The following is a 15,996-nucleotide window of genomic DNA, read 5'->3' on the forward strand; positions in this document are numbered from 1 at the left end:
GTCGCAGTTGCAATAATCATAATTGCAGTATCTTTTCTTATTTGCAACTTTATTTATTTTTTGTAACTTTTTAAGCGATTGCAATTATCATAAATGTATCATAACTTTATATCTATTTCAAATTATTAGAGTTTATTTTTGTGACATAGTGACTTTATATCTCACAATTGTGACTAATTTCTCGTAACTGTGATGTTTACATCTCACACAGACTTTATTTCTCACAATTGCAATTATATTAATGTTGGTAAGTTTAACAATTCTGACTATCTCTCATATCAAATGTATTTTTTTGTGTGTGTGACACAAGATGTTACTTTATGTACCACAATTGCAACTTTATTCATTGATAACTGCAATTATATATATATATATATATATATATATATATATATATATATATATATATATATATATATATATATATATATATATATATATATATATATATATATATATATATATATATATATTACAACTTTATATTTCAGTTTAAAATGTACTTTTATTATAGAAACAATGTGATTTTATATCTCATAGTTGCAATTTAGTTAGTTTTTTTGTAATTGCAAAAAAAAATTGCAGCATATCTCCTACTGTCAATATACTATATATATCTCACAATAATCACTTTTCCTCACAAGTGTGACTATTTCTCATAATTTAGATTTTATATCCCATAACTAAAATGTTATATTTCTTTTATTTATATATATCATTATGACTTTATATGTGGCAATTTTTTTATTTTATACTTATTTTGTATTTTTATTTTAGTAGGGGAGACTGGGTGTAGTTGTCACATGGGGAGAATTGTAATACCACCAATTCCACGAATCAGGGAAAAGATAGGAATCATATAATAATAATAATAATAATAATAGATTTTATTTATAATGCACTTTTCATTCCGAAGAATCTCAAAGTGCAACAGAGGGGGGGGGGGGGGGAAATAACAACAAAAAATGAATAACAAGTAAAAATATAGAATACTACAAACAATCAACCAACACAGAAAACAGAACAGAAACAGAGCTGATGGTGAACAGAAACAGAGCTGATGGTGAACAGAAAACAGAACAGAAACAGAGCTGATGGTGAACAGAAACAGAGCTGATGGTGAACAGAAACAGAGCTGATGGTGGACAGAAACAGAGCTGATGGTGGACAGAAACAGAGCTGATGGTGGACAGAAAACAGCTGATGGTGGAAGTCTCTGTTAGCTCCGCAGCACACTGTGGTCCACTCCATGTTTCAGATTTCTCCCAGCGGCAGTGTCCCGATGACATCGCCGAGGCACGACAGCTGAAAACCAGATGATGGGTCTTCTTCATGATGATTCAAACGATGGGGATCGCTGCAGCACCATGCAGGAGGCAGAACATTCCTCCGGGCACTTCTGTGGACACACCGGGGCCGGCGCAGATGTCGCTCCACGGTCGCAACGCAGGACGGAACAGCGGCGCAGCCGAGAAGCAGAACATCCCAACATCATGCCGGACGCCGACGACGAGAGCCCGGATGACGCTAGCCCGGTGCAAACTTCAGCCACCATGCAGCTTAAGCTCAAGGGAGACCACCAGTGAGCACCCGCGGCGAGAAACATCAAATGTCCTCCAAACCAGAAACCAACCGCAGCAATTCAAACGTAAACATTAAAGAAGCGGTTGAAAACGGCGAAACGACGAACAACGACCTCTCAGTGGCTGCCAGCAATCAGCAACAGTCCCAATTGTAGCTCTGACTGTTAGACTAGTCACAAACATAAGGAAATAAAATAAAATGTAAATCTAATAGTACATTAACATGATCATTTGTGGGTGGAGAAGCGGCGAACAGACAACGCCAGCGTCCTCTCCCCCACGTTGCCTAGCAACCAATGACGCAGCCTTCATATGACAGTTTCAGTTTCCTCTGGCTTGCTTTACGATCCCACATGGAGGTTTTCAAGTCTGTGTTGCGATCTCTCCTGAAGCTACAGCAGAAAATCTAATTCGGAGGCAAGAAAGTACAAAAAAAAACAAAAAACAGATAATATTGCGTCTAGTACTTCTACCGTTGTAGATATTGTTGTATGAGTTATATCAGGTTAAAGTGTAGTTTCTCTAGTAAGGAATGGTGCCTCGACCTCGTGTTAATTTCAAAGCCCCATGCTAATACAGATAAACAATGAGTGACAGTGGCGGGCGAGGTTGTAATACGTTTTGAAACAACCATCCACTTAAATGAGCCCGATCTCACAAAAATGCGTATAAATAGTACGAGTTTGTAATCTCATGGAATGTATACGCCAAAATGAGTTTTGGTGTGCATATGATACGCGCTTTATGGCGTATTATACATACGTACCCCCCACCCCACCACCCTAAACCTACCCAAGAGCGTGTCATATGCGCACCATAAAGTGCGAATCATATGCACGCGAAAAACTGTGTAGCATTTGCACACCAAAACTCATTTTGGCGTATCCATTCCACGAGATTTCACACTCACGCATGAGATCGTGTTGACTTAAATACATGTTAATCTGCTCTCACTCACGCACTCACAAACATATAAATGTGCAAGTACAGACATGCACAAACACATTCAATATGCACACGCTATATTTACACATATATTATTGTTGCAGCCATTCATTTAAAATAAAACTGTTGTTCTTGCATATCACTTGGAGAACCTTTAGTTTTTGTGCATTTTGTCTGCCTGTTACAACTTACCCCAGTGTTGTAACAAAGGACCAATCAGTATTTGTCATCATTTCACAAAGTCTGTGATGTAGTTTTTGTACTATTTGTAGTAGAAAGAAATGTGGGTACTTTGTCCAAAAGTTTCTCGACGTGTAGCTAAAAAAAGGGAAACAGGGTGCCATACATAACTCTTCCTCTCTCTCACTCACACACACACCATATATAAACCGATAAACATGTCCTACTTTAGTTTTTATCTTCTTTTTTCAGTTAACATTACAAACTTTTCACTTTCTCAGGTTTAGGAATAGTTATATTTCTTGCTAATGCAGAGGCATCGCACATGTGCACAATCTGCTGTCGGCACAACTGCACTGCTGGGCAAGCTTTATGGTGACGAGCTTATGGTAATGCTTCACAAACAGACATTTGTGATTAGCACATAAAACATCCTGCAAGCAAATGCCACACTTTAGTTCTCACTTCCATCCATATTTAATTAAGTGTTCAAAACGTGTTTAGAGAGTAAAATGGACTGCATTTATATAGCGCTTATATCCAAAGCGCTTTACATTTTGCCTCACATTCACCCATCCATACACCGACGGCGATGTCAGCCATGTAAGGCACCATCCAGCTCGTCGGGAGCAGCTGGGGTTGGGTGTCTTGCTCATGGACACTTCGACACTTGGTCAGGTGGAACGGGGATTGAACCACCAACCTTTTGGTTTGTAGACAACCTACATGAACCACTGAGCCCCTGCCACCCCAGAGTACAGACTAAGTATTACTATTATGCTGAATTTATGCATAGACATTCTAAGCAGATGCCTGTAGACACATGCCTTTATATTGGGGGACCTAATAGACCCTTTTCACATTTCTGGGTTTTTGAATGAGAGCATACATTAAATATATTTTTTGTGTGTCCTCATCTGCTCAAATAGCAAAAGAAAAACGCAACATTAGTAATTTCACAACTTTAACGGCAGTGAAAAGAGAAAGATGTTATTTTTACCATCACTCCCATAGATGCTGTATTAGAAACACACTCACAGCAGCGATTCGTTGTTGTTGTTTTTTTTTTTTTTGTAATTTGTGGCAAAAGTAATATAATAAAAAAATTTAAGGTTATAAATGTACATACACTTTAAAAAAAAAAAAAAATACAAAAAAACAGGATTTACGGAATTAAATTGATGACAATTAATGTCACGTCTAAACACGAAGTAAAACTGGTGCGAGGACTCAGGTGCAAAGAAAGATAATTTATTACAAAATAAACATAAACTCAAAACAAAACCCACAAGGGGGAAAAAACACATAATCATAAAACATAAACCAAAGACTCAAACCAAAGGAATCACGGGGAACTGAGAGACGTAGACGAGACATACACAAGGATCCAACACAGACTGACAAACACAAGGAGCTTATAAGGGGAAGAAATCAAGAGGGAACAGGTGGGGCAAATTAACCAATAATCAGATAACAAGAAGGGCGGGGTTGACAGTAGACCGGAGACATGACAAAACCCACATGTGCACACAAAACAGGACAGGCATGTGACATTACCCCCTCCTTAAGGAGCGGCTACCAGACGCTCCACTAGGGACAGGGATGGGAGAAACAGACCAGGGCGGGACGGGAGGGGCTGACCAGGGCGGGACGGGAGGGGCTGACCAGGGCGGGACGGGAGGGACTGACCAGGGGGGCACGGGAGGGACTGACCAAGGGGGCACGGGAGGGACTGACCAGGGGGGCACGGGAGGGACTGACCAGGGGGGCACGGGAGGGACAGACCAGGGCGGGACGGGAGGGACAGACCAGGGTGGGACGGGAGGGACAGGGGAAACAGACAAGGAAGGAACAGACAAGGGAGGGACAAGGAAAACAAAAAGTTCAGGAGGCCATGGTAGCCCACAAAGTTCAAATGGCCAGGGCGGCCCGCCGAGTTCGGGAGGCCCACCGAGTCCAGGTGGCCGGAGCGGCCCGCAGAGTTCAGGCAGCCAGGGCGGCGCGGGTAGAGCAGGGTGCCAGGGAGGCACGGTGAGAGCAGGAAGCTTCAGTGGCGCAGGCAGAGCAGGGCGCCTCAGTGGCGCAGGCAGAGCAGAGCGCCTCAGCGGCGCAGGCAGAGCAGAGCGCCTCAGCAGCGCACGGAGAGCAGGGAGCCTCAGCGGGGCACGGAGAGCAGGGAGCCTCAGCGGCGCACGGAGAGCAGGACGCCTCAGCGGCGCACGGAGAGCAGGACGCCTCAGCGGCGCACGGAGAGCAGGACGCCTCAGCGGCGCACGGAGAGCAGGACGCCTCAGCGGCGCACGGAGAGCAGGACGCCTCAGCTGCGCGGGCCGAGCAGGGCGCCTAGGAGGCGCGGTGAGAGCTGGATGCCTGGGAGGCGCGGTGAGAGCTGGACGCCTGGGAGGCGCGGTGAGAGCAAGGCGCCTGCGAGGCGCGGTGAGAGCAAGGCGCCTGGGAGGCGCGGTGAGAGCAAGGCGCCTGGGAGGCGCGGTGAGAGCAAGGCGCCTGGGAGGCGCGGTGAGAGCAGGGCGCCTGGGAGGCGCGGTGAGAGCTGGACACCTGGGAGGCGCGGTGAGAGCAGGACGCCTGGGAGGCATCTCCGGCCCAGCGGCGTCCACCGGAATGCGATCCACCAGCACAGGGACCACCGGAACACTATCCACCGGAACAGAGACCACCGGCATCGGGACCACCGGAACACGATCCACCGGAATAGAGACCACCGGAACACGATCTACCAGTACAGGGACCTCCGGAACACGATCCACCGGAATAGGGACCACCGGAACACAGTCCACCGGCATGGGGACCACCGGAACACGATCCACCGGTACAGGGACCTCCGGAACACGATCCACCGGAATAGGGACCACCGGAACACAGTCCACCGGCATAGGGACCACCGGAACACGATCCACCGGTACAGGGACCACCGGAACATGATCCACCGGCACTGGGACCACCGGAATATGATCCGCCAGTATTGGGACCACCGGAACACGATCCGCCGGCACTGGGACCACCGGAATACGATCCGCCAGCATTGGGACCACCGGAACACGATCCGCTGGCACTGGGGCCACCGGCACAGGGACCACCGGCACAGGCACGGAGGGAGACTTCCTTCTCCTCCTCCGTTTCAGGACCACCGGAACACGATCCACCGGCAGCGGGACCACCGGAACACGATCCACCGGCAACGGGACCACCGGAACACGATCCACCGGTAACGGGACCACCGGAACACGATCCACCGACACAGGGACCACCGGAACACGATCCACCAGCAACGGGACCACCGGAACAGGGTGCGCTAGACACCTAATATCTAACCTGAGACACCTAACATCTAACCTGAGACACCAAACATCTAACCTGAGACACCTAACATCTAACCTGAGACACCAAACATCTAACCTGAGACACCAAACATCTAACCTGAGACACCTAACATCTAACCTGAGACACCTAACATCTAACCTGAGACACCAAACATCTAACCTGAGACACCAAACATCTAACCTGAGACACCTAACATCTAACCTGAGACACCTAACATCTAACCTGAGACACCAAACATCTAACCTGAGACACCTAACATCTAACCTGAGACACCACCCCAGAGGAAAGGAAAATCAAACATGAGATCTCTTTCTCAACTCACATCTTTCTCCTAGACAGAAATGAGATCAAGTGAACATCAAATTGAGACATAAGACTCATAAATCTCCTGCTTCTCACATGTTTCTCCTGAGACAAAAAATTACATTCTCTCATGTTTGTCTCATCTAAAGTTTCATAAGAGAAACTTCATTTATGGAACATTTTGCACAGTGCTCAGATTATTCTCCTTAACCAGAGACACTCACACTCTCACGCTCTCACATTTATCTCCTCTAAAGCTTCATAAGAGATCTCAGTAACATCACTCACTGTGCTCAGTTTATTCTCCTTAACCAAAGACGCTCACACTCTCACGTTTATCTCCTCTAAAGCTTCACAGCAAAAACTCCAGTGTTAAATTAAATCTCCTCAGAGTTTATTTGGCTCCACACTCAAGAGTGTTAAAAGTAACTCTGAAGAAGTGTTAAAGATAATGAGATAATTAAGAGATGAATTAAGTGTTGATTAATTAGTGCCAATTAGGCCATTAGTGATGACACCTGATGATAACAAGCAGAATCACTGAAGGAAAGAGTCACCATTTTTAAGTCACCATTATGGAGATCACTGTTTGCTGTGGTTGGGCTCTTGTCTTTATAACATTTTTGTCTGGCTGCTTTAATGCAGCCATGAAAATGTGACCAAGTGTTGATGGTTATGTAAGGGATAATGTACATAATGTACCTTCGCGTCGGGGTCCTGATCACTCTGTCGGGGTTTATTCTGCGATAAAAACCGGCTGGGTGTACATTATCCCGCTTATTACACGGCTACTATTCTCAAATAAATAATTATTAGACACAAAATATTGTCTTGAGATTAAATATTTTATTAGTTCTTACGCAAAGCTTCCGCGAAGAAAAACAGTTCCAACCTGCTTTAAGCCTTTATCTATTGCTGCTAAATGTTGAAAATGAATGCTGAAAGGGTTAGTTCACCCAAAAATGAAACCAAGTCTATGATTTACTCACCCTCAAGTCATTATAGGTGTTTATGATATTCTTCTTTCAGACAAATACAATCGGAGTTATATTTAAAAAGTCCAGGCTAACGTTAATCCAAGCAGTAGCCTAGTTGTAGTTGTGTTTGAAGTCCATAAAAATGCAGCTGTCCGTCAAATAACGTGCTCCACACGGCTCCGATGGGTTAATAAAGCCTTCTGATTCAAATCGATGCGTTTGTGTAAGAAAAATATCTATATTAAAAACATTATAAAGGAAACCTGCCTTGAAGTCTTCCATTGTAACCCACGGCTGTTTAAGCCACAAGATGGCGCCAGCGTTAAGCAAAGAAGTAGTACCGGTCAAGTAACTCGTAATACCCGTATGAGCGGGTGTTATCTGGAAATAACGTACCACTGGAATGCGCGATTGACCAATCAGAATCAAGTATTTCACAGAGCCGTGTCATAAGTTTTGATATAATCATCATGAGCTGAATCACTGATGTCTTTTAGAGCCTAATCTTTGAGTTAGGTTTACTTTGTTGATTATAGCAACTCTGGTGTTTACAATAATCAGAGGGATTTTAAAAATTATTCTGTTCTAAAAAAAAAAGGTTTGAATCTCTTGTCATTCAGCCACACAGAGACATCAATAATCAGGGTATGAATCTCAACAATGGTGTCCATCAAAAAGCTTTTGCAGTGGATTCTGGGTGCACCAATCCAAACTCGCCCATGACTCCCAGCATGCATTGCAGCATGCATAAATTATAAGATGAACTGATTTATCGATTTCTTTCTATTCTCATCATTTTCTTTTTGCTGTTTTATGTGACTTTTTAACAGCTTGTTTTGTGATGTTCAGAGTTGATCTGTGTATCTGATAGGCTGTTTGTCACCATTGTTGAGATTCGTTCACTGATTCTTGATGTCTGTGAGTGTCTAACGCAACAAAGTAGTTGCCCCAAAAGCCAAGGGTCAAGAGCCCAACTAAAGCAAACACTGATCTCCATAATGGTGACTTAAAAATGGTGACTCTTTCCTTCAGTGATTCTGCTTGTTATCATCAGGTGTCATCACTAATGGCCAATCAACACTTAATTAATCTCTTAATTATCTCGTTATCTTTAACACTCTTGAGTGTGGAGCCAAATAAACTCTGAGGAGAGTTAATTTAACACTGGAGTTTTTGCTGTGTTCAAAAGAGATCTCAGTAACATCCCAGCTGGCATTCAACTGACATTAAACGTTTAAATGTAGTTGAAATAATGTCAGTTTATGAAAAAACATTGTTTCAACGTCAAAACAACGTTGAACACCAAATAGTTGAATTGGTGTTGTTAACTCACTAAGAATTCAACATAGAAATATCAACAAGTTTTGAGTTGTACGTCAAATCAACATTATTTTTACAACCATGACTTTTAAAAATTTTGTTGAAATAGCTTAGTAGAAAAATAACGTTGGAACAACGTCCAAACAATGCTGATCAATTAACTGTTGAAAAAGAGTTGATACATGAATAATGATACAACGTTGAAATATCAACTCTGAATTAAACGTTTGTTGAGCACTTTCTACATCTTATGGCTTACTTTGACAGCAAGTCCGATTGATCATTTTGGTTAGTCATTCCATACAAGAACAATATATGCAGTGGCGGCTGGTGAAAATATTATATGTGGGGCTGTTTGTGTGGGGGTCTGGGGATATACATTTCCCCCATACAATTTTAAATTTTGTAGATGTGATTTCCTGCATTCTGGTGGATTTTAATTTTTATATATTAAGTTGTATATATTAAGTAAATTTTTATATTAAGTGGTCTCTTAATTTTTCTTCCAGAGCTATATATATATCCTACACAGCTCTGGAAAAAAAATTAACAGACCGCTTAAAATTAAAAAAAATAACACACAAACATACACACACACACACACACACACACACACACACACACACACACACACACACACACACATATATATATATATATATATATATATATATATATATATATATATATATATATATATATATATATATATATATATATATATATATAGACACATACGAATACAAGATGTATGGCTTGATTGGAGGACGGCAACTGTCCATCACACAAAGGCCAATAGGCTCTGACGGTTCCACACAACACCTGCTTGCGCGTGCGCGAAGTGGGTCTGTGTCGTCATCGTCAGCCTCGCAGGTTCTGACCTGGACCGATTCGACTGAATTTTAGGCGGAGCAGCTCAGACGGTAAGCAAAGTTTTTGAAGTCACATTTTATAACTAGAAAATTCCTAAATAAATGTTGAGTGTGCCTGACTCTGGTCCATATACGTATTGTGTTAATTAATTATGTGTTTATATGGGCAGACTAACGTAGTTTAACCGCGAACCGGAGTTAGTGCTAGCTAACCGTCAAACCCCGTTCTTATCTGTGTGTGTGTAGACGTATGGGCAGACTAGTTTAACCGCGAACCACCGTTAAGTGTAACGTTACGGGCAGACTAGTTTAACCGCGAACTGCCGTTAGTCCGTCGTTCCACCGGCGTGAATGTGTGTACGCTCCATGAAGCTAACGTTATACATATTAGATCAGTTTGAATGTTTTTGTCTTGTACTACCGTTACCCAATCAGGGAGAGGCATAAGAATATCTATACATCTTTAGCACGTCACATTCTTCTTTCTTCTTTTTTCCAGAAATTTGGACCTGAAAGTCTCCTTTAACGTTAAGTTGTCCCCATACCTAACCCAACCATCTATTTGAATCTGAAAGTAACTAACCCTTAACTTTTTTTTGTTACATTTTTGTAAAATTTAAATACAGGTTTATGTGGAAGACTTTTTATATATAAAATGTATATAATAATTTCTGATCAAATTATTGCATTTATGTTTGAATGATTCGTTTTTGACTTGAAACAGTTGCATATTAAACTTAAATTTAGCTTATCCTTCCTATTTTGTTGGTTTTGGGGGGCGTGTTAGAGTGGGATTCTGTAGGTGGTCCTCAGAAAAAAATTGGAAGATATAGTCCTTGGGCTGAAAAAGTTTGAGAAACACTGTGTTAAATTGATAGTAAAGGAGATTTATATTATTTGAAAATATGTTTTTATTTTGAATAAATGCAGTTCTTTTAAACCTTTTATTCATCAAATATATTAAGCAGCAGAACTGTTTCCAACACTCATAATAAATCAGAATATGAGAACGATTGCTGAAGGATCATGTGACGCTGAAGGAATGATACTGAAAATTCAGCTTTTCACAGAAATAAATTGTAATTTAACATATAATAAATTGAAAACCAAATATTTAAATTGTAATAAGATCACAATATTACATTTTTTTTCTGTATTTTTGATCAAATAAATGCAGGCTTGATGAGCAGAAGAAACTTCTTTCAAAAACATTACAGATAGTAATGTGTCCAAACTATATATATATATATATATATATATATATATATATATATATATATATATATATATATATATATATATATATATATATATATATATATATATACAGTGGCGTAACTTACTAATGATGGGCCCCGGTGCAGGCTATGCAGTTAGGCCCCCCCCCCCAACCAAGCATATGTAACACTTTAGGGTCATGTTTCATTTCTATATCAGGATATCGGTTGTTTATTATAATTTACAAATCAAATATTAATGGCTTATTCTGTGTCACCGTAGGGCCTACATCCCTTAATCATAAAAAAGACACTCTTTTATAATCAGTGAGATTCCAAATGTGAGTTATTTAGGGGGGTTCGGGGGCATGCTCCCCCTAAAAAATTTAGATTTCTAGGATCTACATATGTGCATTTTAAGATGTTCTGAAGGCCAAAAAAAGTAGATAACAATATTACTAAAGACTCATCAAGATGGACATGTTGACATAGGCTACTTTTTTGTGAGTTTTTTAGGGGGTTCTAACATGCCCCCCCGAGAAAATTTTGATTTTTATGATCTACATATGAGCATTTTAAGATGTTCTTTTAAGATAATCTACTTACTTAATTTACTATTTATCAAAGTTTTAAGTTTATTAAAATTACAATATGAACACATTCAATACTAATCTTATGCCCAATACAGGCTGAAAAAGCTGAGTTAAAAAAAATATATATATTTACTGAATGTTAAAAATAGAATTATATTAATTTACAATATATACACATTTATTATTAATCTTATGCCTAATCTGATGAAAATGGCTTTGTTAATATTTCTTGTTCGTTAATTAGGCCTACATTATGAATCACATAGGCATATTTCCAGTTAAAAATGTCTAAAAATTAGACACAACAAGTTTATTCATTCGCCTAAATATTTTTTTTCTTTTGATTAACATTTCTGACTTAAAGCAGCAGCTGTCAAACATGAATGTTTAGTTTAACTGCATTTATCTTACTTGACGTCGAGTTGCGCTCCTAAAAAAAAAATGTGCGCTCAGCCTCAGCAGTTTCTGTGTTACCATAAAACCCGCCTTCTCTGATTTGATTGGTTTTATCAAATATTTTGACATTGACGAGCGGTGACAGACCAATGACGCTCAGATTCACACACACACACACACACCTCTGGTTCTGACGTGCGCTGCGCTCTGCTCAGAGCCGCTACGGATTGGAGAGACAGGCTAAAAAACGGGACGAAGCCCACATTTCGGACGTATTGTTTCGGTGATGAAAGTCTTTCGGCCAAGAAGGCACCGAGAGAATGCACTTGGTCCATTTTCGCCCGAATATTTGATATTAATAATAATAATAAATTATATTATGGGCTATTACTTAAACATAAATATGAAACTAAATAGGCTACGGTTTCTTTAACCCTCTGGCTGAAGAACGCACGTACCGGCTGTTTTTTTCCCCTCACGAGTCATGACGGGGGATAGCCTATAACTCGCAATACTCCGTAATTTTTGGCCATACAGATAAATGTGAGACATAATTATAAATACTAATTGTCCACTTTTATTTGTGTACACTCACATAACAACAAAACTTTGTGCTTTAGTAAAATAAATAAAAAAGGTGCGCTTTCTAGGCCTATCTGCGAGAATCTGAAACTCGGTGAATACATGACATAAACATGAAACATACGCCCAAAGAAAGCTTGAAATCGCTAGATTTAAATCAAATAATTCACATTTTATAGTGAATTGTGGAGCTCACTGGCATAGAGCGGAATATCTAGCGGAGCGTCACGCAACTGTGCTCCGCTCACACGCTGAAAAAGGTGGTCAGTAGCCTATCCTAAGCGTGACGGTAGAGCGCGACAGCCGTGTGAAATCTGAAACCAGTGATTTTCATTTGAAATGTGAGTGTCACAATATTCATTCGGAGTCACTTTGTCGCCATGGGCCCGTTTGCAATGTGGGCATGGGCCCGTGTGCGCTGCGGGCCCCCCTGCCGCACGGGCCCCAGTGCGGCTGCACTGCCTGCACTGTCTGTAGTTACGCCCCTGTATATATATATAAATAAAATACTCCATTCTGGGCTCTAGACTAACTTCTCTACCTGCAGCAAGGGTTACTACCAACTGCCTTTTGTTGCTCGCTCAAGCACATGATTATCAATGACTTTGCATGTTGATCAATACTAATTTATATACTTTGATCATTGGCAATGCCACAAAAGTTGATATTTGCTAAATATTTTAATTTGAGAGAGTAGTGTTTGCTAATACTGATCTGTTTTTTTTGTTTTTCTCATCAGATGCGGTCTTGAGCTTAAAGCCAATGAAAGTAGACGAATACATGGCCAAAGACTTGAAATATGCACCTGAGAGGACTGGTGGCGGTAGCAGAAAGAAGTAACAAGAAAGGAAGACTTAACCAGCTGTGTTTAATGTTGCCCAATGTTTGGGCCGTTTTTTTTAAAGGTTAAAAAAAGCTAGTTCACCCAAAAATGAAAATTCTGTCATTTACTCCTCACCCTAATGTCGTTCCAGACCCGTAAGACCTCCATTCATCTTCAGAACACAGTTTAAGATATTTTATATTTACTCCGAGCTTTCTGTCCCTCCATTGAAAATGTATGTACGGTATACTGTCCATGTCCAGAAGGACCAGAAAGATAATAACATCATCAAAGTAGTCCATATGTGACATCAGTGGGTTGGATAGAATTTTTGCAATGAAAGCAATGAAAATACATTTTGGTCCAAAAATAACAACAACATAAAAAGTGACAGTATATCGTACATACATTTTCAATGAAGGGACAGAAAGCTCTTGGACTAAATATAAAATACCTTAAACTGTGTTCCGAAGATGAACGAAGGTCTTACGGGTGTGGAGCGACAAGGCGAGTCATTTAAAGGGTTAGATCACCCAAAAATGAAATTGATATTAACTCCTCCCCCTAATGTCGTTCCACACCCGTAAGACCTCCGTTCATCTTCACACACAGTTTAAGATATTTTATATTTAGTCCCAGAGCATAATGCAGTATGCACACTATACTGTCCATGTCTAGAAAGGGAATAAAAACATAATCAAAGTAGTCCATATGAGACATCAGTGGGTTAATTAGAGTCTCTTGAAGCATCGAAAATACATTTGGGTCCAAAAATAACAAAAACTACGGTTTTATTCAGCATTGGCTTCTCTTCTGCGTTTGTTTTCAAACCTCAAATAAAGATTCAAACAGCCATGAATCAATGATTCGGATCGCCACAATGCTCTGGGACTAAAATATAAAATATCTTAAACTGTGTTCTGAAGAGGAATGGAGGTCTTACGGGTCTGGAATGACATTGGGGTGAGTCATTAATGACCTCAGTTTCACTTTTGGGTGAACTAACCCTTTAATGACAGAATTTTTGGGTAAAGTAAAAGTTTGACATGTGTACAATTGATGTGAAAGGTTGGCACAATTGCAGCTATGTAATAAAGCATGTTTCCTACGTCAGTGAAATGTCTTTATTAATCTTCTTCCTGGTCTTCCTTTGACCAATTGGCTTCTTCCAAGCTGACTGTGCGTGTTTGCAAACTTAGTGTTTATGTATCCATTTCAAGGTGTTTGGTGTTACTGTTGAACACATCAATACTTCAGTGAAAACAGTTTAACAAAAACTATGTTGAAAAGCAGGACTTTATAGTGACGTTGAAATTTCAACGTTGATTGGATTTGCAAAATCTAAACTTAAATCAATGTTGGCAAATTCACCTATGTTGAGAAACATGACGTTGAAATGACGTTGCCATTTGAACGTTGATTAGATTTGCAAAATCTAAACTAAAATCAATATTGTTTCAATGTTGGCAAATTCACCTATGTTGACAAACATGACATTGGAAAGACGTTGCCATTTCAACGTTGATTAGATTTGCAAAATCTAAACTAAAATCAATATTGTTTCAATGTTGGCAAATTCACCTATGTTGACAAACATGACGTTGGAATGACGTTGCCATTTCAACGTTGATTAGATTTGCAAAATCTAAACTAAAATCAATATTGTTTCAATGTTGGCAAATTCACCTATGTTGACAAACATGACGTTGGAATGACGTTGCCATTTCAACGTTGATTAGATTTGCAAAATCTAAACAAAATTCAACGGTTATCCAACACTGGCACCTGACGTTGATTCAACAGTGGCTCAATGTTAAAATGCCAGCTGGGATTACTCACTGAGCTCAGATTATTCTCCTTAGTTAAAGACTCCGGCACTCTCACCTTTGTCAAACAAAGTATGTGCCCTACGCACATAAACTACAGCTTTCTTATTGTATCAACAATTTACCTTATTAACTGAGATCTCTTCTAAACTTTAGAGGAGACATGTGAGGGCTTCAGAGTCTTACTGAGGGGAAAAACATCTGAGCACAGTGTGTGATGATGTTGAGATCTCTTATGAATCTTCAGAGAAGACGTGTGAGAGCTCCAGTGTTTCTCGCTAAAGGAGAAAAGTCTGAGCACAGTGTGTGATGTTGTTGAGATCTCTTCTAAATCTTTAAAGGAGACAAATATGAGAATGTTAGAGTTTTTGTCTCAGGAGACAAGTGTGAGAAACAGAAGACTTAAGCAAAAGTCTCCATTTAATGTTAATGTAGCCTCATTTATGTCTCGCAGAAACATTTGAATTGTTAAAGGGTTTTTTCCCTTCTGGGTAGCTTATACTGTATGTGATTCATCCATGCCATTTCAATCAAGCACAATACATGCAAAGAACAAAACAACCTGTTTACAGAAACCATGAAGCACTGGTACACTATAGTATTACATTTGTTTTAAAGAAATTATTTATCTAGACTAAACACCATACACTTATCTGATCATTGTTTGGAATGTAAGCACTGCATATTCATTTCTGGGCATTGAAGATCAATTTTAATGAATAACCCTTGATATTCTGAAACACATCATGCTTTTTGAATTATAGTTTCAGTATTGACAACATTAGTACAATTTAAGACATTTGGGGTTGGTTGAAAAACTTCTTAGACTAGTCGCAAAAGGTAGTCAAGAATTATTTTTCCCCCAAGCCTGGTAATAACTTATTTAAGTCAGTTACATGAAAAGGTAATTTAATTTCAATTGCAAAAGAAAGATTGATTGCCCTTTGGTTAACTACTACTTAGCATAGTTGCATAGTAACGTATGAACTTCTTTGACAAAGTTTATGCAGCTGGCAGTAGAAGGCAAAGCTGATACG

General features: G+C 40.1%; 1 long non-coding RNA gene across 2 annotated transcripts; it reads left to right on the forward strand.

The window, feature by feature from the left end:
* Positions 1–9,504: 9,504 nt before the first annotated feature.
* Positions 9,505–14,246, forward strand: LOC137079002 (uncharacterized). 2 transcript variants are annotated; one of them, XR_010905386.1, is made up of 3 exons: positions 9,540–9,573; positions 10,022–10,096; positions 13,050–14,246. It is a non-coding gene; the product is annotated as an uncharacterized lncRNA (long non-coding RNA). The 2 variants fall into 2 exon arrangements; XR_010905387.1 differs by lacking the exon at positions 10,022–10,096 and having other exon boundaries at positions 9,505–9,573.
* The last annotated feature ends 1,750 nt before the right edge of the window (positions 14,247–15,996 follow it).

This window comes from Pseudorasbora parva, chromosome 6 (assembly GCF_024679245.1).
Source record: "Pseudorasbora parva isolate DD20220531a chromosome 6, ASM2467924v1, whole genome shotgun sequence".
In the NCBI taxonomy this organism is placed as follows: domain Eukaryota; kingdom Metazoa; phylum Chordata; class Actinopteri; order Cypriniformes; family Gobionidae; genus Pseudorasbora; species Pseudorasbora parva.